The sequence below is a fragment of the Prionailurus bengalensis genome, chromosome X (genome assembly GCF_016509475.1).
Source record: "Prionailurus bengalensis isolate Pbe53 chromosome X, Fcat_Pben_1.1_paternal_pri, whole genome shotgun sequence".
NCBI classification, from domain to species: domain Eukaryota; kingdom Metazoa; phylum Chordata; class Mammalia; order Carnivora; family Felidae; genus Prionailurus; species Prionailurus bengalensis.
The window spans coordinates 41,267,907-41,293,358 of NC_057361.1; the positions used below are offsets into that span (position 1 = coordinate 41,267,907).

At 43.3% G+C, this 25,452-nt stretch overlaps 1 protein-coding gene and 1 pseudogene across 2 annotated transcripts in view; one reads left to right on the forward strand and one right to left on the reverse strand.

The window, feature by feature from the left end:
• The first annotated feature begins 10,703 nt into the window (after positions 1-10,703).
• The window catches only part of JADE3 (jade family PHD finger 3), a 136,021-nt gene continuing 121,272 nt past the window's right edge, over positions 10,704-25,452 (forward strand). Inside the window, exons 1-2 of one of the 2 annotated variants that reach the window (XM_043569600.1) lie at positions 10,704-10,824; positions 13,238-13,295. The gene's annotated coding sequence lies outside the window, so the exon portion shown is untranslated. The remainder of the gene's footprint in view (positions 10,825-13,237; positions 13,296-25,452) is intronic. The other variant, XM_043569599.1, reaches the window with a different exon arrangement.
• On the reverse strand, positions 18,298-19,679 carry LOC122476782 (annotated as a pseudogene).

Consider the following 25,452-nt stretch of genomic DNA (forward strand, 5'->3'; position numbering starts at 1 on the left):
ACTCAAACCACGAGATCATGACCTGAGCTGAAGTCGGATGCTTAACTGACTGAGCCACCCAGGCGCTCCTGCAATTATTGAAGCACTATATTTCACACCTGAAACTAATAAAACACTGTATGTTAACTACACTGGAATTAAACGAGAATTCAAAAAACACACAATATTGAATATGTAAATAAACAAAAGTAATAATGTTAAAAAAACACAAATAAATACTGGCTGAAAATGTCCCAAACTTGGCAGACATAAACCTACAGTGGTTTTGTTTTAATGTTTATTTATTTTTGAGAGAGAGAGAGAGAGAGAGAGAGAGAGAGAGACTGGGAGAGGGGCAGAGAGAGAGGTAGACACAGAATCCTAAGTAGGCTCCAGGCTCTGAGCTGTGAGCTCAGAGCCGGACATAGGGCTCAAACTCATGAACCATGAGATCATGACCTGAGCCGAAGTTGCACACGTACCCTACTGAGCCACCCAGGCACCCCTAATATAAACCTACAGTTTTAAGAAGCTCAGTGAAACCCAAACAGGAAAACCCAAAAATGCAACACCAAGACATATCGTAAATAACTTCTGAAAACTAAAGAAAAAGAAAAATTCTTGAATGCAGCCAGAGAGAAAAAAATTATTACCTGTAGAGGAGCACTGATTCAGTTGATAGCAAGTTTCTCATCTGAAATCATGAAGGCTGGAAGGAAGCGGTACAGTTTTCAAATGATGACAGAAAAGACCTGCCAACTCTGAAGTCCATGTTCAGCAAAAATATCCTTCAGGAATGAGAGGGAAATAAAAGGCATTCTCAGATGACATAAAACTTACTAAATTTTCACTAGCAGATTTACCACTAACGAATGGCTAAAGGAAGTTCTCCAAACAGAATGGAAATGACAGCAGAAGGAGGCTTAAAACGTCAGAAAAGAAGGAAAACAATGAAATGTGTATAAAGATAAATATCATAGACTCCCCTTTTCCTCCTCAGTTTTTAAAAAAAAATTTTTTTAACGTTTATTTATTTTTGAGACAGAGAGAGACAGAGCATGAACAGGGGAGGGGCAGAGAGAGAGGGAGACACAGAATCCGAAACAGGCTCCAGGCTCCGAGCTGTCAGCACAGAGCCCGACGCAGGGCTCGAACTCACGGACCGTGAGATCATGACCTGAGCCGAAGTCGGACGCCTAACCGACCAAGCCACCCAGGCGCCCCATCTCCTTAGTTTTTTAAATCATGATGCATTGCTGAAGCAAAAATTGTAACACCATCTGATTTTGGGTTCAATGTATGTAGAAGAAACAGGTAAGAAAATGATATTTAAAACATTGCAGAGTAAAGGGACCAAAGGGAAAATGAGGTTTCTACTCCCAGTAGACTGAGATAAGCTACATATGCGTATTTTTTTGCTTTTCTAAAGTTTATTTATTTGGAGAGAGAGAGGAAGTGGGAGAGGGACAGAGAGAGAGGGGGAGAGGGAATCCGAAGCAGGCTCTGTGCTGAGCCCTAATGCGGAGCTCGAACTCTCAAACCATGAGATCACGACCTGAGTCGAAGTTGGACGTTTAACAGGCCACCCAGGCACCCCACATACGCGTATTTTAATACCTAGAGCAAACATTAAGAAAACCATGTAAAGCGAAATACTCAAAACCACTATGTACGTCAAAATGGAATTCTAAAAAATATTCAAGTAACCCACTGTAAGGCAAGAAAAGGAAAACAGAAGAATGAGAAATAGAACAATAAAATGTTAGACTTTAGCCATAAGATGTCAATAACCATGTTAAAGGTACATAGTCTAGGGGCGCCTGGGTGGCTCAGTCAGTTAAGCATCCGACTTTGGCTCAGGCCATGATCTCACTGCTCATGAGTTCGAGCCCCGCATCAGGCTCTGTGCTGACAGATTCTGTCTCCGTCTCTCTGCCCCTCCCCTGCTCACACACTGTCTCTCTCTCTCTCTCTCTCAAACATAAAAAAATAAAACATAAAAATTTTTTTTAAAAGGTGAATAGTCTACATACATGAGTTAAAATACAGAGATTCACAGAATGGTTTTTAAAAACAACCCAACTATATGCTGTTTACTAGAAACTCACTTCAAATATAATAACATAGGTAAGGTAGAAAGTAAAAGGATGGATGGGGCGCCTGGGTGGCGCAGTCGGTTAAGCGTCCGACTTCAGCCAGGTCACGATCTCGCGGTCTGTGAGTTCGAGCCCCGCGTCGGGCTCTGGGCTGATGGCTCAGAGCCTGGAGCCTGTTTCCGATTCTGTGTCTCCCTCTCTCTCTGCCCCTCCCCCGTTCATGCTCTGTCTCTCTCTGTCCCAAAAATAAATAAACGTTGGAAAAAAAAATTAAAAAAAAAAGAAAGTAAAAGGATGGAAAAAGATGTACTACTTAAATGGTCATTTATGAAAGGAGTGGTTATATTAATATCAGATAAAGTAGACTTCAGAGCAAACAAAATTACCAGGTACAAAGAGGGATACTGCATAAAAGGGTCAATCCACCAAGCAGACACGGCAATCCAAAATGTGTACGCACCAAACAACACAAGAGAGCTTCAAAGTACATGAAGCAAAATCTGATAGAAGTGAAAGGAGAAATAAATCCACAATTATCGTTAAAAACTTCAATATGCCCTCTTAGCAGAACTACTACACATGAAATCAGCAAGATTATACAACTCAAAACCATCAAGCAACAGGATCTAATTTATAGGACACTCCACCCAATAATAGCATAATTCACATTCTTTTCAAATACCCACGGAACAGTCACCGAGAAGGATAGCTCATAATCTGGGTCATAAAACAGACTTCAACAAATATAAAAGAACTGAAATCATACAGAGTATGTTCTCTGACCATAATGGAATCAAACTAGAAATTAGTAACAAAATCAACAGGAAAATCTCCAAACAGTTGGAAACTAAACAACACATTTCTCATGGATCTATAGGTGAAAAAGGAAATCTCAAGAGAAAAATTTCAAAATACAATGAATGGAACAAAAATGAAAATATATCAAAATCTGTGGAATGTAGCTTTAGCCAAAGCAGTGCTGACATGGGAATTTAGAACACTAAATGCTTACTTACATCAGAAAAGGGCAAAGGTCTCAAATCAATCATGTAAGCTCCCACCTAAAGACACTAGAAAAAGAGGAGCAAAATAAAATGAACTCACAACAAGCAGAAGGAGAAAAATAATAAAGATAAGAGCAGGAATCAATCAAATTGAAGAAAGGAAATCAACAGAGAAAATCAATTAAACAAAAATCTATTTCTCTGAAAAGATCAATCAAGTTGATAAGCAAAAGAGGAAGATGCAAATCACTAATACCACAAATGAGACAGGAGAATCTTACTACAGATCCTTATAGCCATTGAAAGGAAAATAAAGTCCTCACCCCAGTCCTCAACCCTTCTTTGGAAGAAAGATGCTATGTGAATGTCTGCCCATAACACATACATAGTCAATCCATGAACAAAATGTTCATAAACTCTGTCAGTATTTGGAAAAGAAACTAGCAAACTATGAAATTTATTTGACATTAACCCCCACCTCCCCCGCAAAAAGAACTACTATATGATCCAGCAATCCCACTTCTGGGTGTATGTCCAAAGGAAACAAGACCATTATCTCAAAGAGGTGTTTGCACTCCCATGTTCATTGCAACTTACTCACAATAGCCAAGGTATGGAAACAACCTAAGTGTTTGTCAACGAATGAACAGATGAAGTAAATGTGGCATATATATACAATGGAATATCATTCGGCCTTACAAAAGAAAAAGATCCTGTCATTTGTGACAACATGGATGAACCTGGAGGGCATTATGCTAGTGAAATAAGCCAGACAGAGAAAGACAAATATTGCATGGTATCACTTGTACGTGGAATTGTTAATCAGTTAAGCATCCGACTTTAGCTCAGGTCATGATCTCACGGTTTGTGAGTTCAAGCCCTTCATTGGGCTGGAGCCTGCTTTGGATTCTGTGTCTCCCTCTCTTTCTATCCCTCCCCACTCACGCTCTGTCTCTCTCTCAAAAATAAATAAACATGGGGTGCCTGGGTGGCTTGGTCGGTTGAGCATCCAGCTTCGGCTTGGGTCATGGTCTCACGGTCCATGTGTTCCAGCCCCACGTCAGGCTCTGTGCTGACAGCTCGGAGTCTGGAGCCTGCTTCAGATTCTGTGTCTCCCTCTCTCTCTGCCCCTCCCCTGCTCATGCTCTGTCTCTCTCAGTCTCAAAAATAAATAAAAACATTTAAAAATACATAAATAGGGGCGCCTGGGTGGCGCAGTCGGTTAAGCGTCCGACTTCAGCCAGGTCACCATCTTGCAGTCTGTGAGTTCTAGCCCCGCGTCGGGCTCTGGGCTGATGGCTCAGAGCCTGGAGCCTGCTTCCGATTCTGTGTCTCCCTCTCTCTCTGCCCCTCCCCCGTTCATGCTCTGTCTCTCTCTGTCCCAAAAATAAATAAAAAACGTTGAAAAAAATTTTTAAAAAAAATAAAAAATAAAAATAAAAAATAAAAATACATAAATATTAAATGTATATATATAATAGGAAATAAAAGGGCAAAGTCACAGAAACAGAGAGTAGAATAGTGGTTACCAGAGGCTGAGAGGGTGGGGAAAATAGAGGTTGGTAAAAAGGTATGAACATTCAGCTATAAGATGAATGAGGTCTGAATTTCTAATGTATACCATAGTGACTATAGTTGATAACACTGTATTGTATAATTAAAATTTGCTAAGAGAGTAGAACTTAAATGTTCTTACCAACAAAAAGGGTAAATATGTGAGATGATGGATGTGTTTTTAAAAAAGGAATACCATGGGGGCGCCTGGGTGGCTCAGTCAGTTAAGCATCTGACTCGGTTTTGGCTCTGGTCATGATTTCATAGTTTCGTGAGTTCGAGGCCCATATCAGGCTCCCTGCTCACAGAGCAGAGCCTGCTTGGGATTCTCTCTCTCTCTCCCTCTCTCTGCCCCTCCCCTGTCTCTCTCTCTCTCTCTCTCTCTCTCTCTCAAAATAAATAAATAAGCTTTTAAAAATTAAAAAAATTAAAAAGGAATAGTATGAAAAACCCTAGGCATTTAAATTTGACAATTTAGATAAAATGGACCAATTCCTCGGGGCGCCTGGGTGGCGCAATCGGTTAAGTGTCCGACTTCAGCCAGGTCACGATCTCGCGGTTCGGGAGTTCGAGCCCCGCGTCCGGCTCTGGGCTGATGGCTCAGAGCCTGGAGCCTGTTTCCGATTCTGTGTCTCCCTCTCTCTCTGCCCCTCCCCCGTTCATGCTCTGTCTCTCTCTGTCCCAAAAATAAATAAATAAACGTTGAAAAAAAAAATTTTTAAATGGACCAATTCCTTGAAAACCACGAAAACTCAACCAATATGGGATTTATAATCTGAAGAGTCCCATAACTATTAAAGAAATTATGGGGCGCCTGGGTGGCGCAGTCGGTTAAGCGTCTGACTTCAGCCAGGTCACGATCTCGCGGTCCGTGAGTTCGAGCCCCGCGTCAGGCTCTGGGCTGATGGCTCAGAGCCTGGAGCCTGTTTCCGATTCTGTGTCTCCCTCTCTCTCTGCCCCTCCCCTGTTCATGATCTGTCTCTCTCTGTCCCAAAAATAAATAAACGTTAAAAAAAATTATTAAAAAAAAAGAAATTAGATTAGTAATTTAAAAGGTCTTGGGGTGCCTTGGGTGACTCAGTCACCCACTCAGTCACCGGTTGAGGGTCCAGCTCTTGATTCCGCGCAGGTCATGATCTCACAGTTTCATGAGTTTAAGCCCCGCATCAGGCTCTATGCTGCGCAGAGCCTGCTTGAGATTCTCCCTCTTTCTCTGCCCCTCCCCTGCTCGGACTCTCTCTGTCTCTCTCAAAACAAATAAATAAACTTAAATAAAAATCAAAGGTCTTAAAAAGAAAGCTCCAGGTCCAAATGGTTTCACTAAACAATTCTACCAAACGTTTAAAAGAATTAATACGAAAAAATTTCTACCAAACTACCAAAATTCCATTTAAAGAATTAATACAAAAGAATTTACACAGTCTTTTCCAGAATACCAAAGAGGAGGGAACACTTCTGTGTCAGTGGTCCCCAAGACCATGCCTGGACCCAATGATTCACTAGAAACTCAGCACATAGTTAGGCTCAGGGCTATGATTTATTACAGTGAGAGACTGCAGAGCAAAATTAGCGAAGGCACAGGGGGTGATGCCCAGAGAAAAAACCAGGTACAAGCTTCTAAGAGTCCTCTCCGACTGGAGTCATACAGGACATACCTTAGTCCTCCAGCAAACAGTTGTGACAACACATGTGAAATGCTATCTATCAGGGAAGCTCCTGAGAAACTCAGTTCCCAAGGCATTTATTGGAGTTGGTCATATAGGCACCATCTGCCTAGCATTTACCAAAATTCCAGACTCCCAGAAGGAAAGCAGGTGTCCCACACAGACCATATTGTTTGTACAAACAGCTTAGGCACAGCGAGCCACTCTTATCAGTCCTGGTAATGACGGGAATCCTCCTCAAATCCAAGTTTCCAGATGCTAACCAAGGACCAACCTTGCAAGCAGGCCCTTCAAAGGATGGCAGTCAGGCCTGCTATGTTAACTCTTGTCTGCACAGCTTGGATATCAGGAGATTTGAAATTTAGTCGCAGCAGAAATCACACATGCTCAAACAGTTCAGGCATGGCGAACCACTCTTATCAATGTATCAATGCTGGGAATGGTGGGAACCCTCCAGAAATCCGAGTTCCCAGTAGCCTTCCAAGGGCCTTCTGTGTTAACTCTTTTCTGCACAACTTCCCAACTCATTTTATGAGGCCAGTATTATCCTAATTCCGAAACCAGCATTCGTTCATGATAAAAACTCAAAGCAAACTAGGAATAGAAGGGGACTTTTTCAGCTTGATAAAGAGCAGCTGGTAGTTTTCTTTATGGTGAAAGATGGCACGTTTCCCCCTAGGACAGGGAACAAGGGAAGTATGTCCACTCACATCACTGTCACTCAACATAGGACCGAAAGTTCTCGCCTGCACAATAAGGTAAGAAAAGGAAATAAAAAGCAGACAGATTGGAAGGGAAGAAATAAAACTGTGTATTCACAGACAACACGAGTGGTTGTGTAGAAAATCCCAACGAATCTACTAGAAAATTTCTAGAACTAAAAAATGGGTTCAGCAAAGTCAAAGGATACAAGATCAACACACAAAGATTAATTGCATTTCTATATACATACTGATAATGAGCAATGAAACCCCCCCACAATACTATTTGTAATCACTCCAAAGAAAATGAAATACGGTGTACAATGAACAAAACATGTATGGGATCCGCGTGCTGAAAATTCCAAAATGCTGAGGAAAGAAGTCAAAGATCTAAATAAATGCAGAGGCACACAAATCATCTTCATGGACTGGAAGACGCAATATAATAAAGATGTTAATTCTCCCCCAAATGGATCCGTAAGTTTAACACAGTCCCTTTAAAAATCCCAGCAGAGTTTCTGCAGATATAAACAAGCTAATTCCAAAATTTATATAGAAAGGCAAATGACCTTGAATGGCTAAAGCAATTTTGAAGAATAAAGTGGAAAGAATCACTCTACCCAATTTTAAATCTTCCTATACAGCTACAGTAATTTAAACTTTGATATTCACAGAGGGGTAGACACATAAGAACAACAGAACAGAATAGGGAACCAAAAATATCCCCACACCATTCGTCCAACACAACATGCCCAACTGATTTTGACAAAAGCAATTCAACGGAGGAAAGAGAGTCATTTTAACAAGTTGTGTTTGAGCCATCAGACCTCTATAGAAAAAAAATATGAATCTCGACCTCATTAAGTTCACATTTTATAGCAAAATTCAAAATGAATCATGGATTTAAAAGTAAAGTATACAACTACAACACTTTTAGAAGGAAATAGAAGAGAAAATTTGTGGAACTTGGTGCTAGGCAAAAAATTTCTTAGACACGACACGGAAAGGACAATACGTATATGCAGACATTGAGGGGTGCCTAGGTGGCTCACTGGGTTAAACATCCATCTTGGGCTCAGGTCATGATCTCATGGTTCGTGGGTTCGAGCCCCGCGTCAGGCTCCGTGCTGACCATTCAGAGCCTGGAGCCTGCTTCAGATTCTGTGTCTCCCTGTCTCTCTGACCCTCCCCTACTCGCACTCTGTCTCTCTCTCAAAAATAAATAAACACTAAAAAAATTAAAAATAAACGCAGAAGTTGGACTTCGATAAAATGAAAAATTTGGGGCTGCAAAATCCCTTAAGAAGATAAAAAGACCGCTACAGACTGGGGGAAAAATTGCGAACCATGTATCTGACAGAGAACTTGTATCTAGAATATATATAGAGAATTCTCAAAATTTAACAGTAAGAAGCAAACAATACAATCAGAAAATAGAAAAAAGCCATAAACAGACATTGCACCAACGAGGATATACAGATGGCCAATAAGAACATGAAAAAATGTCAACATCATTAGGGAAGTGCAATTGAAAACAAAGAGAGATCACTAGACACCCATTAGAACGGCTAAAATAAAATTATAGTGACAATACCAAATGCTGGCAAAGATGTGGAGATACTGGATCTCTCACACATTGCTGGTGGGAATGTAAAATGGTACAGACAGTCTAGAAAATGCTGGCAGTTTCTTGTAACGCTAACCTTACGCTTAGCATCTGACCCAGCAATTGCACTCTGGGACATTTGTCGCAGAAAAAGGAAAACTTATGTTTACACAAAAAACTACATGACTGTTCATAGCAGTTTTATTCTTAATAGGCAAAAATTGGAAACTATCCAAATGTTCTTCAACGGGTGAAAAAACGCACCGTAAACACTGTAGAACACCAAAGCATAACAACACTGCTAGTTTTGCAGGGAAAAGGAATCAACTATTGATACAGGCAGCAACCTGGGTGGATCTCAAGGCAATTATGCTGAATGAAGAAAAGCCAATTTCAAAAGGCATGATTCCATTTCCATATTCTTGAAATAACAAAATTATAGAGATGGGGAACATGTTAGAGGTTGCCAGGGGTTTAGGGTAGGTGAAGGAGGGGACTGTGACTATGTTGTGTAGCAGGAAGAATTTTTGTTGTGGAGGAACAGTTGATTGTGGTGGTTACACAAATCTACACATGATAAAATTGTGTAGTAGTATATACACAGACACAGAAATTAGTGCATGTAAAACTGGTGAAATCTGAATAAGGTCTGTGGATTGTCCCAATGTCAATATCTTGGTTATGTAAGATATTAGCACTGGGGGAAACTAGGTGAAGAGTACATGGGTCTGTCCTGTAGTATTTTTACAGATCCTGTGGATCTATCATTATTTCAAAATGAGTTAATAAGACAAGGTAAATCTGGAGGACAATGAATGTTTTAGAACTCACACATTTGTGTATTATGAAACGGAATTACAGCTTTACTATGTAAGTCAGACAAAATACAGGAGAGCCTACATTTTTGTCTAGCCAAGAAATGTAAATGAAAATGACAATAGGAGTTCATGGTAATTGTACATGGTCCATTTCCAAACCCAGATAGGAAAACCATAAAGGGTTTGTTGCTTAAACATCTGTATGAGTTAGGATTCCACCAGAGAAGCCAACCAATAAAACATTTTACACACACACACACACACACACACACATTATTTATTTATTCATTCATTCATTCAAAGATATTGGCTTACACGACTGTGAGGCTGGCTAAGCAAATCCAAAATCTGTAGGGCATGAAGTCAGAAAGGAATGATCGGGCCCACCCAGATTATCCAGGATAATCTCCCTCACTTTAAATCAACCGATCAGGGGCTTTAGTTACATCAGCAAAATATCTTCACAGCAACACGTAGATTAATGTTTGATTGAATAAGTGGGGCGGTAGCCTAACCACGTTGACACCTCAAAAAGCCACACAGCATCACAGACCATTTGTGCTGGCAATTGAATAAATTTATTCTGTTCCTAGCCACCCTGGCTTTATTATTATAGGTAATTCAAGCGCAAACAACTTAAATCAACAGTGGCCCACAATGAGTTTTATACATGAGGGTCCACTTACAGAACTTTAGAGTTGAAAGGGGCCATGAAAGGCTTAGTTTGTATTTCAGCACAGCCAGGGCACCTCCCCATCGTCCTCTCGGGCACTTATCCGGGCTGAGGCTCCCCCCAGGCAGCAGCGCGCCCAGCAGGAGCAGAGAGGAACCCACCTGGAGCACGACGCCGCGGGTGCGGGAGCACTCAGGGGGCGGAGCCTCGAGGCGCGCGGCGGTGGCGACGGCGCCCAGCCCGCCAGAAGAGCGCGCGGCGGGCGGACGGCGGGGAGCCAGTCGGGTAGGGCGAGCGCGGCCGGCGGTTGGGGTGGGGGGGTGATTGGGGGGGGTTGGAAGGAAGGGGAAGAGGCGGAGCGTGGGAGCGCACAGTGTCAGGAATACAATAGTGCTCCGCGCCGCTTCAGCCGCCGCCGCCACCGCCGCCGCTGCCGCCGCCGCTGCCGCTGCCGCCGCCGCCCAACCGCCGGCCCAACGCTGAGGCCTGACGGGCCGGGCGGGCGAGGGCCGAGGGCGGGAGCTGAAGCGCAGGGGGCGGCCCGGGCGGATCAGGCGGCGGGGCGGGGGGCGGGGGTGGGGAGGAGATTAGGGGGCAGGTGCGAGGGAGGGGAGAGAAGAAAGCGAGCGGTTAGGGGGGCGGTTACCACCCCTACCGGACTCGCCCGGCACATTGCCGGGCCCGAGTGTGGAGCCGGGAAGGAAGGAGCCGCGACCTAGCTGCGCGAAGGTAGGCGCCACCGGAGCCGGACGCGGGGCGAGCGGGGCTGGGGGCGTCGCGCCGGGTGGGCAGCGGGAGTGGCGGCCTCGGGGAGTGGAAGCGGGCGCCGCGGAGCGCGGCGTCCCGGCCCAGCCTCTCAGCGTTCCGGGGCGCCCCGGCCCCACATCGCGGTCGCTCCGGCGTCCCCGGCGTCTCCGGGCCGAGAGCGTGTGTGGGCTGGGGTAAAGTGCCCGCCGGCCCCTCAGTCGGCCGGGGGAGCGCCGGGTGGCCGACGCGGGGGGCGGGGGGCGGGGGGCGGACGCCGGAGCTCGGGCTCGGCTACGGCTCCGCTCGGGCAGGAATTGAGCGCCATAACTGTTGCGGCCGTCCCCTCCGGTGCCCCCTCCCGGCGCCCCCTCCCTCTCTGTGCTCTGCCCGGTCTCGGGGCTCCCGGGGTCAGCCCCGCGGCGGGAGGACCTGCTCTGCGGGCCGCCCCGGGGCCGGATGCTCCGGGGAGCGGGGGCGCGCCCCTGGCTGTTTCGGTGTTGGGGGGCGTGCGGAACCGAGTGCTTGGCGAGGGGGGCCGGGCGGCTCGGGGGAGTCCGGGTGCCCCCGGAGCAGGAGCGTGAGCGCCCCGCGGGCTAGCGAACTTTCCCTCCCCCTCCCGTCATTGTTCGGGCGCTGCCGGTCCGGGGCCGCGGCGACCGCCGAGCGCCGGGCGGTCCGGGGGGGAGGGGGGTGGTGGGAAAAGCGGGAGGGCTTTGCGAATCTTACGGGAAAATTTTCCCACCGCTGGGTACGGCAAAGTTAACTTTTCTCCAGCGATCGAGTTGGTTTTATTCCCTCGGCCGTGGGGCGATCGATTTAAAAAGAGAGAGAGAGAGAGTGAGAGCGTGCCTCCCTCCAATCTTTTTCTCTCGCTTTTCAGAGCCACGGCTTCGGTGAAGTCTGGCTTTAAGTTGCGCAGGGCAACCTGCGTTTATTATTTGTGAGAAGCAGAGGTGTGTGTGGGGGGGGGGGTGGGATCTCGAGTGAGTGACCGTAATGGTGGTATGTGAAGGCATGTTTAAAAGTTGGTATCATTGTGTAGCCCTGGGACATATGTAGTTCCCAGGCATTTGGCAAGAAACTTGTTTGGCCGCTTCTCTGACTTTCTGAGTTGCTAGGAAATCATGCCCTCAGATGTGCGCAAGGTTTTTTGATGTGAGAACCGTTTATCTGTGAAACTGAGGATGGGATCCCCGCCCCCCCCCCCCCCACTCCGGACGCCGTCTGATTGTATAAGAAATCAAAACCGTGTTGGTGGTGATTTCAGTGGCCTGGAGGGAAGAGCGACCTCATTCTCTGTATTCAGTCCGGTAAAGATAACTGTCTACTTCTCTCTAAACTCGGAAAGTAATGGAAAATAATTTAGGTAAAGACTGGTTGCACAACATCTTGGCTCAGTTTAAGCAACTCAGAATCCACTTTCCCATAGTAGTTCTCTTAAATACCTTCCCTGAAGCCACTTCTTGCCAGCCTGGGGATGGGGGTGAGGGTGAGAAAAGAGTCGGTCTGAACAAAGCATTGTGTTTTATTTAATTTAATATTTTCATAACATCTGTAAACAATGGGAATGTGGATCCCTGCCTCTGTACCCTTTGAATACCTAGTTTTCATGCTTTTATAGCATCATGTGATTACTCTCCGGATAAGTGAAAATAGATTTTTTTTTCTTTTTTGTTTAGCCTAGGAGCATTTTACCTCTATAACATCGTTTTCTTTTTTCGTTTAAAGTGAGCTCTGAGCTGAAATACTCGAATCGTAAACGATAATACCTCTCTTCAAAGGGGTGAAGGGATTACATGAGATTTTTGGGATGCGCTTCTCAGTATTAGCTACCATCATTGCCACCTTTTCTTTAGCTGTGCTCTTCTTTACAATTTTGTTTGCTAGAGAAGAGTTCTTAACCCAGTATCTTTGCCTGGAAACCGCTCCTTGCATTTTTCATCTAATCAGTTCTGGGATACTCTGGGATGCAGGTCTGGTTCTAGAACCCACACGTTGTCTCCCTCCTTTCTGAGTCATGTTGCTGTGCCTTGGCAGTGTGAGGAGTGCCTTCTCACTTTGAGTAGCCTGTGAATCTTGGTCACAGGTAAGAGAAAGTGGAGAAGGGCTTTCCACTCCTTCCTGAGGTGTTTGTGATCAGCTGTGAGAGCCAGGAGTAACGTGGAAGCAGCCTTAGGGGTGCCTGTGTTCCCCCTTCTGGCCTGTGGGTGAGGTTCTGAGAAGGACAAGTTATGACGCAGAGCTCTCAAAGTTGAGACACATGGGTTAGTGAAAGTAAAAATAAAGAACAAACGATGTGAGGCTGGTAGGTTGGGTGTGATCCTCTCTTTTGATAATGCTTGTCTTTTCCCTCCCTTGTGTTCCACCAACCATAACAATCCATTTCTCTCCTCAGCTACACCAGTCTATTTCGTCTTTTTGCCCACTACTTTGAGGTCTGACTGGAAAACTAGGCAAGTATTTTGGGGGGGTTGGGGGAGGCAGGAGGCACCGGGTGTTTGTAAAGGCATGGCATTACAGAGGTCTCTTAATAAGCCTTGATCAGGGATACAGAGGTCCTATTATCATAGGACATAATGCATCTACCTCCTCATGGAGGTTATACAAAACAGGATCTATCTGAGGAGGGTAGAGATCATATGCTGGCTTACATTAAAAAAAAAAAGTCTCAGGGTGCCTGCATGGCTCAGTCGGTTGAATATCCAATCTTGATTTCGGCTCAGGTTATGATCCCAGGGTTGTGGGCTCAAGCCCAGCATTGGACTTTGTGCTGAGAGTGGAGCCTGCTTAAGATTCTCTCCCTCCTCCTCCCCATGTCTCCCTCTCCTCTCCCCCTCCCCCTCTCCCCCCTCTGCCTCCCCCCTCCCCTCCCCCTCTCTGCCTCCCCCTTCCCCCTTTCTCCCTCCCCCCTCTCCCTCCCTCTCCCCTTCCTAATTACCCCCCCTCAAATAAAGTTTAAAAACTTTTAAGAAAAATCTCATCAAGGAATAACTTACCTCACCTTATAGGTGAGGGGTGAGTGTTGGGTGACACCCATCTGGCACTCTTCTGAAGTGGCTAATATGAGGACACTTGAGTGGTTTAGAAGTTTCTCACTTGTTCAGTTACAGTGGCTGGGAAAGCTGAACCATTCTGGTTTGTGGGGGAGAGTCTAGGATGAATGGGTAAAAATAATTAGTGAATAAAAAGGTGCTAGCAAATGCTCATTGGAGACCAAGTAACTACCACATTGAGTTTTCTGTTTTCTGAAATACTTGTGACTCCTCTATGGTTATTTTTGCTTCCTGCCTGTAGGTCTCTCCATAGACAATAGCAGTAAAGCTCTTATCATCAAAACTGCCTCTGTGGTTCTCTTGGGGGACAGAAAGAAGGGTCCTGGGAAGAATTTGCCTGACCCCATGGCTAAGCTTGGGAAAAGTAACTCAGAAGGCAGTCAACTGAAGAAAGTATGTAGGGTGCCTGGTATGGGGAAATGGTACTGAGGTTTTGACCAATAGGAGATACCCATGTGTTCATTAATACTGTTTAAGCAGTAAATAATTTAATCTCCATCACAACCCAGAGGCCATAGCTGAGCTCTGCTACCCAAGGAGTTCCTTGTCCGTTGATGTTGGCTGACAGGCAAGGAAATCCAAGCCTGGAATGTGCTTTTTGGAATAGCTGACAAGAGAATATGGTATCAGCATGGCCAGTACACCAGCCAGACCTTGTGTGTTGGAGTCTCCTGGGACAGTTCTTCTTATTTGATTTTAAAAGCTTCTTATTTTGATTATAATTACAGAAATATTGCAAGAATAGTACAAAGAACTCCTGTATTCCCTTTACCCAAGGTCACTAATTATTACTAGTTCACTCCCACTTGCTTTATCATTTGTTCTTTCTTTTTCTAAACCATCTGAAAGTAACCATTGCCAGATTAGCACTTGTCAAGGGCATCCTGTCCTGAAGGGTGGCTCAAGTGTAGCAGTGGAGTATAGCAGAACTTTGGTGGTGATGCAGGGCCCCAGAGGTAGAGGGGTTAGCTGTAAAGGGCATATGTGTAAGTCAGGTGAAATCAATGTATGGTGCTACATATAGAAATCATTATCAGTTGTAAAAATGGTTACGATAAACTCTACTTTTGTCATCCTTCATGTCAAGTTTGTTGCCAACTATGCCAAACTTCAAAATTGTTATGAAAATCCACTCCACCACTCCAACTTTGCAGCCGTAATGTATTCTCCAACATTTTCATTTAATTCGTTCAGCAAATGTGTATTAAGTGCCTACTCTTTGCTAGGGGTATAAGAGGTGAAAGACAACTCATCCCACTGAGAGTTCAACATCCAATGTAAAGGAAGAAGGAAATCTATGGGGGGGGGGGGCGGGCGGGCGGAATTCGGTTGAAGGAGTTTACAGGAAGTGCTTAAATACCAGACTCGTTAAGGATCTGAAGAGTAGATACCTGGGAGTAGAATGTGAAGATCCATCTTCTCTGAGGCTTGCTGCTCTTAGATAACAAGGTTCATGATTGGGGAAGCCTTTGGTGGTGTATACAGCACAGGCTATGGGTTCAGGCCAACTTGGATTTGAATCTGCCACTTGATCTTGGCCGGTACTTCTCTGTGCCTCAGTTTCTTCATCTGCCTAACCACATCTCCAAGGTAATAATTAATTGAGGTCAAAATTGCTCTGTAAACATTCATTTTATCTTCCCCCCGCAAGAAATGCAGTATGTGGGGAAATAGCATGAGCAGTATTAGGTATTAAAGTGGGATGCAGGGGAGTGTTTCTATTTTTCCTACAAATATATATGTAATTGCTAATTGTACTGAGAGCTATGATGAAGATCACTATAAGGGATAATAACAACAGTAGCTATGATTTGTTGACCATTGCCTGTGTACTGAGCACTGTACTAAGGTACTTAATATAGTATATCTCTGTGAGGTATGAGGCAAAGCTAACTTGCCCACGGTCACACAGCAAGTAAGAGGTAGAATGCTTTTGTAAGGGAGACTAGCAAGGTTCCCTGGACCCTGAATAATGAGCAGGAATAAGCAAGGCAAAAGGGAGGAGGGATTGCCAGGCCAAGGGAACACCAGGTGTTGTGAGGGCACTGAGGTGGGAGAGAGATGTGGAGAGGATCCACAGAGGTTTGGCTAGGACCTGGGGAAAGAGAGATGAAGTAGGCAGGGGGAGATTGACAGGGCCTTATGGGACCTCATTAAGCAGCTTGTATTTTATTCCAAGGGCAACGGGAGGCTGCTGGAAGGTGTTTTCCACCTTAAACCATACGGGGTGTGTTGGGGGGGGTGGTGTGGTGGTGTGGTGTGTGTAATCCAGAAAAACATCTAGTGAGGCTTAAACAAAAGTAGCCTATAAGTCATTTCCCCTTCAGTGTCCCACTTTGTGATCCAGTGGAAGCAGTGTTTCTGGCCCAAATGTGTAGATCTTAAGCAGTTTCTACTGCCCACCATTAACATGGCTAAAAAGAGTTGCTGTGATGCTGGAAGAAGCTGGTCCTGCAGAATGTTTCTAGAAGGTTTAATTAGGTTTATATATCTGATGCTTTTTAGGCTGCAGTAAGGGAGGTCTTTCAGCTTTCACTGAGCCCTGTCAAATGGGGAAAAAAGTAAAATTGGGAGAAGTCGTTCCTGGAAACCTGAGTTGCGTTAGAAATGGAACTATTGAGTATAAGACTTTGGTTTAAATATATCATGATAAAGATGCTTCAGTGACTAAATGGAAATTTTTAATGCTTTTTGTTTTTTTTGGTGTGTGCCATCTGTGATGGCAGACAGCACATTTGTGAGAATCTGGGAAGACTTAGACATTTTTTCAGTACTTATATATTTATTTATTCTCGTCCAGGTACTGCAGGTTTTTCTGTTTGAAACTATTTCTTTTGTGCAGAATCAACTTCGCAGGAGGAAAACCAGTGTTCTCTTCCCCTTTCCATATGTACCAGACTGCAAACATACTTACTTTGAAGTAGCCTGTGTCAGTTAGCTTTTGGGGTCAGGGAGGGTGGTTGGCTGATCTAGGTTGGCCTTGCTCACACATCTGGTGCTTGTCAGGCCGGTTGGTCTAGGAGGCCCTAAGCAAGGATGGCTCATCTCCACTCCAAATGGTCCCTCCTTCGGCTGGCTGGTCTGGATGGGTTAACATCGTGGTCTCAAAGGCACAAAGGGTAGCCAGCAAGAGCAAGCTCCAGTGTACAAGCACTTCTCTTGTGTCTGCTTGTGTCATATTTGGTATTGTCCCATCAGCCAAAGTAGGGAAGTGCTTCCTTGGCTAAGCCCAGAGTCATAGTGGGAGGGAGCCATCTAAAGGTGCAAACACCAGGTGCCTGGGTTCCTCAGTTGGTTAAGCATCCGATTCTTGATTTTGGCTCCGATTCTTGATTTCAGCTCCGGTCATGATCTCACAGTTTGTGAGTTCAAGCCCTGCATGGGGTTCTATACTGACAGTGTGGAGCCTGCATGGGATTCTCTCTCTGTCCCTCCCCTGCTCATGCTAGCTCTCTGTCTCTCTCTCTTTCTAAATAAATAAATAAACTTATAAAATTAAAGGTGCAAATTCAAGGAGATGCAAAAAAAAAACTGGAGGCCATTACTTAAGTAATGCAAAATAATTATTAATGTAACATCTTTTCCTTTGATAAATCTTGTTAAACACTCATTTCTAAATGTACTGTATTCTTGAGATTAAGTAATGCAATTGGGCCATCTTCTCTTCTACTGAGTGTGGAGCTGAGTGGTGTTTTTTTCCAGAAGGAAACTGAAGGGAGACAGTGTGCTCTGGATGTAAATATTCTTGTGAATGGCTTGACTGCTCACTGATTTTGTGTAGCTATTAACAAAGGAATTCATGGGTTTTCTCAACCTCCTGTTCAAGTTTTATCACAAAAACTTAGTGTACTAGGCTGTACTGCATTTTGTAGTCAAGCAAAAGGATAGTTAATTGGAAATCCATCACTACCTGAAAGATGAGAGAAACATTTGCAGCCTTTCCTTATAACCTTTATGTGATTTATAGTTTTTACCTGAGAAGAAATCCTTATTTGGGCATTATAATAAAGACAAAGGATTCCCTCTAGGTGTGTTTCATTTGGTCAAGATTTTAAAGTCTTCTGGGGTGCCGGGGTGGCTCAGTCGTTGAAGCTTCCAACTTCGGCTCAGGCCATGATCTCGAGGTTCCTGGGTCCGAGCCCCCTATCGGGCTTTTTGCTGACAGCTCAGAACCTGGAGCCTGCTTCGGATTTTGTGTGTCTCTTTCTCTGTCTCTGCCCGTCCCCCGCTTGTGCGCTTGCATATTCTCTCTCCCTCTCTCTCTCTCTCTCTCTCTCTCTCTCTCTCTCTCAAAAAGTAAATACTTAAAAAAAAGACTTTAAAGTCTTCCCTGTGGTTGTAGTGAAGAATCCAGTATTGTGCTGCGAAGTGAGTGGTCAGTGACCAGCAGTTTGGGGCATTAGCCTTTGGCCTTTGCTTGTGAAGTTTTCTGAAGTAACTAACACCTTTCACATAACTGAAATAGGCTTTGCAACCAGCTTGTGGCCTGAAATATATTACATGAAAATGCAGCTAGACCCTAGGAAGCATGTGTGGGAAACTGAGGAGAAGGCTCACTTTGTATATCTTAGCGATGTACATTCCTCCAGAAAATTGCCTGGTGATAGAATCTTAGCTTCCTTTCTTTCCTCCTAGGATAAAAATAAAAAATGGAAAATCCCTGACATTTTAAAAGTCAGTGACTTGAAAATAGCCATCAAAATTATAAATGCCTGTATCATTTGACCCAGCAAACACATCGAAGAATTTATTCAACAATTATTTGCATATTACTTGGAGTGTTGCTTATGATAGCGAAATATTAGTAATATTCTAAGTATTGAGCAAGGCTTGGTTATTACACTGATAGTAGAATATTACACTGATATTGCATGATCTCTAAGATGTACAAACTTAAGAAAAACAGGAAATGGAAGAGTGTGTATTGTATGCTGCCATTTGTGATAGCTACTGGGGCAATAATATGTGCTGTATAATATGTACATTTTTTCTTACTTGGATAAAATATTTCTGGAAAAGTGTTCAAGATACTGATAGCTTTAGGGCATATAGAGCCAGGGTAGAGGGTTGGAAGAAGATTCTCCACTGCATAAACTTTTGTATATACCTTTGACTTTTTTTTTTCTTTTTGGCTGTCAAATGATCCTTTATTGAAATATTTTCCTTTGTGGTCCTTAACTAGCTGGGCATTCCACTGAACCATTATTGGTGTTATCTGTGATATCATGAGGGTGGCAGCCGTCAACCTTGTAGACCACAGATTGGGGAGTCCCCAGGATCTCTTTCATGGTTCCAGAGAGTTCTCTGGCTAAAGATCAGTGCCGCATCTGTTGGGCAAGGTTGACAGTCTCATCAAAAGTGATATTTCTACTGTGCTTGATGTTTTTCTGCTTCTTTCTGTCTCTTGGCAGTTCCTGAAAGGCTTTGATAATCAGGGCAGAGGAAGAAGGTACCACTTCAGTCTGAGCCTGTCTGTTCTGAATGGTCATTTTCAGTGTAATCCTCAGACCCTTCCAATCTCTGGTTGCCTTGGCAATGTCATTACCAACGTTTTTTGGAGACAGAACCAGGGACCAATTTTTGCAGCCAGGACAGACATGGCACTGACTTCCCCACCTGTGCACCTTAGGTATACAACTTTGATCTTGTTGGGGTCGAACTTAGGAGGCATCGTGGAGGTGGCCTATAACCCAGATTTGGGAGGACCAAAGAGAGTTGCACCTTCCCCTCCTCTAAGGTGAAAGTCAGAAGTACCTTTTGAATTTTAAGCCGTGTGAATACATTACCCCATTTTTTTTTTTAAATTTTTTTAATGTTTTATTTATTTTTGAGACAGGGAGAGACAGAGCATGAACAGGGGAGGGTCAGAGAGAGGGAGACACAGAATCCGAAACAGGCTCCAGGCTCTGAGCTGTCAGCACAGAGCCCGACGTGGGGCTCGAACTCACAGACCGAGAGATCATGACCTGAGCTGAAGTCAGCCGCTTAACTGACTGAGCCACCCAGGCGCCCCTACATTACCCCATTTAAAAACCAAATACATTTATTTTGAAAAGAGATGATATATGGTGATGGTGATGTGAACTTCCATGGACTCCCACCCAACAGCTATGGCTGTTAAAAAATATATATATATGTATCCAGTCAGTTTTTGTCTCATAGAAATGCCTCAGAATTTCAGAATATCACTTCTGAATTTTTAGCTAAAGTCCTGCATTTTCCAGAATTTCGTACGAGTGGAATCATACAATATATAGCCTTTTTCGGTCTGGCTTCTTTTACTTGATTCATCCATTTTATGTGAACTAATAGCCTGTTCCTTTTTATCCCTGAATAGTATTCCATTGTACGGATGCCCCACAGTTCGTACAGTTACCTGTTGAAGGACAACTTGGCTGCTTCCAGTTTCTTGGTGATTATGAATAAAGCTGCAGTAAATATTAGCATACAGATTTTTTTGTGTGAAACATAAGTTTTCAGTTCATTTGGGTAAATACCTAGGAGTGGGACTGCTGAGTTTTTATGAGAAACTGTCAAACTCTTCCAAAGTGGTTCTACCATTTTGCATTCCCACCAGATTAGGTGTGTGTCAGGGTTCATCTTCCTGCATATGGATGTCCAGGGGTTCCAGAACACTTGTTGAAAAGTCTATCCGTTCTCCATTAATACTGCTTTTGCACCTGTGTCAGAAATGTGACTATGCTTGTGTGGGTCTATTTCTGGGCTCTCTATGCTGTTGCATTGATCGGTGTGTCCATTATTGTGCTATTGCCACACTGTCTTGATTACTGTTGCTTTTTGGTAAGTCTTAAAATTAGGTAACACGAGTACTCTTACTTTTTTCTTCTCTCCCAAAAGTGTAGTGGTGAGAGAGGACATCCTCAAGTTGTTCCAATCTTGAAAACCATTCCATCTCTCACCATTAAGTACGATGTTAGCTGTATGTTTTTAAAATATATATACCCTATTGTGCTGAAAAGAGTTACCATAGCAGTCCTGATGCTGCTTGCTATCTTTAGCAGGCCTCACAAGATTGGCCCTTGCCTGGCGTCTTGAAAATTGGCTTTTCAATCATTTTGAAAATAAAATCTTACACTCAACCTTCATTTGTTACTTTTCCAGTGTTCTTCATTTCTTTATGCTAATCCAAGCTCCTACCTTAATCATAATTTTCTGCCTGAAGAATTTTTCCTTAATGTTTCTTTTGTGCCAGGTCTGCTGACAGTATATTCTTTGCTTTTGAGAGTCTTTCTTTGTTTCTTCACTTCTGAAGGACACTTTTGTGGGATATGGAATTCTGGGTTGACAGTTCTTTTCCTTTGCAACGTATTACTCTACCGTTGCCTTGCTTGCATGGTTTCTGATAAATCGGCTGTAATTTTTGTCCTGTTTCTCCATGTGGTTAATGTGTCTTTTTTTCCTCTGACTGCCTTCAGGCTCTTTGTCTTTGCCTAGATATGGCTTTTTAAAATTTCATCATATTTATCCTTCTTGGTGTTCCTCTGAGCTTCTTGTATCTGTGGATTGTTGTCTGTCACTGATTTTGGAGAGTTCTCAGTCATTATTTTTTCACATCATTCTTGTGTTCAATTTTCTCTTTTTTTCTTATTCCTCTGGAATTCCAGTTTACAAGTATGTTATGATGTTTGATATTTTCCCACAGTTCTTACATGCCATGTTCTAATTTTTCACTCTCTTGTCTCTTTTTATTTTAATTTTTATTGATCTGACCAATAAACTCGATCGTTATGCTCACAGATTCTTTCCTTGGCTGTGTCTAATCTCCTGTTGAGCATGTTGGGTTTTTTGTCCTTTTTTTGAGCATGTTGGTTTTTTTTAACTTTTTTTTTTTTATTTCTAGCATTTCGATTTCTTTCTTATCCTTTCTTTTTGCTGAAATTACTCATCTAGACTTGCATGTTGCCTACCGTGCAACTCTACCATTAGAGTCTTTAATATATTAATCATGATTCTTTTAAATTTCATTCCAGATAGTCCCAACATCTGTATTCATATTGAGTCTAAATTTGATGATTGCTTTGTCACTTGGAATATTTCCTTGCCTTTTACTATGCCTCATAATAAAAAGCTGAACATGGCTGAAAAGCTGTTGAAAGCTGTTGAAACTGAACATGGGCAGGAGATACTGAGGTAAATATTTGATATGTTTGGAGAAGAACACAGGTGTCCTTCTGCTAGGCCTTTAGTGTGGAGATTTGAGTTAATCGAGTCAGGAGTTGGCTTGTATTTGATGTTTGTTTTTGGTAGGCCACCAGAGATTTCTGACTCCTCTAGTGATACCTTCTTTTTGACTCCGGCTTGGCTTTGGGGTTTTCCTTTGTGCTGTTTCCCAAGAGCTATCTCTCCTAGCCCTCCCAGTTGTATTCCACTGTTACTAACCACATAGCTGGTTTGGCAGGTGGTGGCAGGGGGGAGGAGGGAGTTTTCTGATGACTGGATGAAACCTCAGACTTAGGCAGGTATTGGAACCTGGGTCTTGAGTATGTCCTTTACAAGAATTCCTGCTCGCCCTCCAGGGGTGAAGCTTCTTTTTCTTTTTCCTGTCTTCCTCTTCCCCAGCTGCAGTTGAGTGTCCTGAAGCCAAGGGTTTCAAGCCCTTCCCCCTACAGATTAAGCCTTTTGTTCTGTACTGGAGATAAAGGAAAGGGGTCTGGGTGGATTTCACAGTGGGTGTTGTTTTCCTCAGCCAACCGGCACCAGGATGGGAGCTTTGTCTGGGATTCCCCTGATTCTTTCTCTAAGAGCCTGGTGGGATTCCTGTAGGAAAAACTTGTAAGAGGATGGGAATTCCTCCGCCCCGTGTGGAACCCAGGAGCTTCATACTCATGACATCCCATACTCTGGCCTTCGGTAACTTGTTAGAATTTCTGGTTTAATCTTCCTACCAGTTTACATGCCCAGATCCTGTGTCTTCCTGCAGGCATCTGTCTCTTCAGATATCCGGATGGTAGTTTGCCCTGTACTCCATTCTTTGATAGGTCTGAGAAGAGTCATTGGTTTTTCAGTTTGTCTAGCTTCTTTCTCATAATGGTGAGAATGACGGTTTTCCAGGCCTTTACAAATCTGCTGAAACCTGAATCCTAAAATGAGTTTTAATCTATATAAATGTCTAATGCAGTGCACGGCCCATAGAAACTCGGCACAGGTTAGTTTTTCCTTTCTTTTTCTCACCTCTTTGCATGTTCTGGTTTTATGGCTAGGGAACCAGGAATAATTGATTCTCGTTTGAGTTCTGCATGTTTTAGGCTTTAAGGGGGCGCCTGTGTGGCTCAGTTGGTTAAGCATCCGATTTCAGCTCAGGTCACCATCTCATGGTTTGTGGGTTCGAGCCCCACATCGGGCTCTGTGCAGACAGCACAGAGCCCACTTGGGATCCTCCGTCTCCCTCTTTCTCAGCCCCTCCTCCATGAGCGCACTCTCTCAAAAATAAACAAACATTAAAAAAAAAAGAAACCTCTACACCACTGGCAGTATGTTGTTATATGTTTGTCTTGCTCTCTTTCAGAATTCTATATATGCCTTTGTAATTATCGAGAACATCGTTAGCGCTCAGAAATAATTTGCCTCATTCAAAATTAGAGCTTGATTTAGTCTTCCCACAGTGTAGGTTTTGTTAGTAACCATGTGTTTGTCATTTTTATTCCCCACATTTCCGGGTGCAGTTCAGTTCAGCAGATATTTTAAGTGCCCACTGTGCTATGAGTGAGGCAGTAGGTGTTGAGTAGAATACAAGCGTGACCTGGTAAGTGGAGTAAGAGGTTCTCAAGGGCAATGGAAACCCTCTGGATGGAAGGATATTGCAACTTGGGAAATATCTCCATTTCAATCTAGACGGATTTTTTAAAAATTTTAATTCTGTTTCTAGTTATACTAGAGATATACTAGAGATGCATTCTAGTAAAAATTGAAAAGCTGTAGAAAGAGCCATGGTAGTCCATGACATCCTTATAACATCCTCATTTTATCACATTGTCCCTCCCAGGGTTAATTTTGATTACTTATTTTTGTTTTACTATGCAAATTGCTGTGCCAGATGTCATGCCGTCTAATAACTTACTGAAATACATGTATTTTTAAGGCACTAAGCACACAAATTCATTTAACCTTTAAGGAATGTTTATTTAAAGGGATAACTCATCATTCAGTTTGGACGTGTGACCTGATAATGGTTCTTTGCTTCACATTGTAGTGTAACTCTTAATTTTTAAATCTGAAAACTAGTGTTAGTGATAGGTAGAATGGTATTGTGAGTAAATGGAAAATACAGAAATTAGTATTGACCAAAAAGAAGATGGCCTCTTACCATTTTCTTTAATTATCATCCAGGAAATTGACTTTCAGGGGATATACATAGTCTTGTGGATTTTGATACATGTATAGATCAGTATAACCACCATCATAATCAAGGTACAAAACAGTTCCATCACCCCCCAAAACTCCTTTGTGTTACCTCTTCAGTGACACTTTTCCTTCCCCAACTCTTGGCAACCACTGATCTGTGCTCCGTCACTAGTTTTTATCACTTTGAGGATGTCATATAAAATGGAGCGAGGCTGAATGTAATCTTTTGAGTCTTGCATTTTTTTTCACTCACCATAATGCTTTTGAGATTCATCCAAGTTGTGTATATTAATAGGTGTTCCTTTTTATTGTTGAATAGCATTCCATTGTAGAAATGTAGCACATTTGGGTTGTTACCAGTTTTGGGTAATTATAAGTAGAGCTGCCATAAGAATTTATGTGCAAGTGTTTATAGACACATACATTTGCATTTTTTAAGGCAAATATCTGAGCGTAAGATTGGTAGAATTATAGTAATGTTCATGGTGAAACTAGTTCGCTGGTGTTTTAACGCTAGAATGGATAGAGTAGTAGAGACTCAAGTTGTTTGAATTATGCTTACTTAGTCATGCAACCGTGAGTGAGTTTAACCTCTTTGTGCCCCAGTTTCCTCTTTTGTAAAATGAAGTTAATAATGATAACCACTGGGATTGTTGTGTGGAATTAAAGCCTTCTTAAGGATACAATGCCGAGCAATGTCTGGCATACCAAATATTATTATTATTTCATGTTTAACTGAACCTTGTCAGTAACATTCATCTGTAATTAAAATAGGGAAATTAAGTAATCCATAAGTGTGGTGTGTTTAGTAGGCAAGCCTCCAAAGCAATGCTGTCTCTAGGGGAAATTTTAGAAGTTATCTTTAGGGGAGGCCGGGTGGCTGAGTCGGTTGGGCATCCAGCTTCAGCTCAGGTCAGGATCTCGCGGTTTGTGAGTTCAAGCCCCACGTCGGGCTCTATGCTGACAGCTCAGAGCCTGGAGCCCGCTTTGGATTCTGTGTCTCCTCCTCTCTCTGCCCCTCCCATGCTCACGCTCTGTCTCTCTCTGTCTCTCAATAATAAATAAACATTAAAAAAAATTTTTTTAAGTTATCTTTAGTGGTGAAAAAGTTCAGGACCATACGTATGGGAGTCCTATGTAATAGCCAAAGATTGGACTGCATGCCCATTTTTGATGATTTTACTTGCCCTCTCAG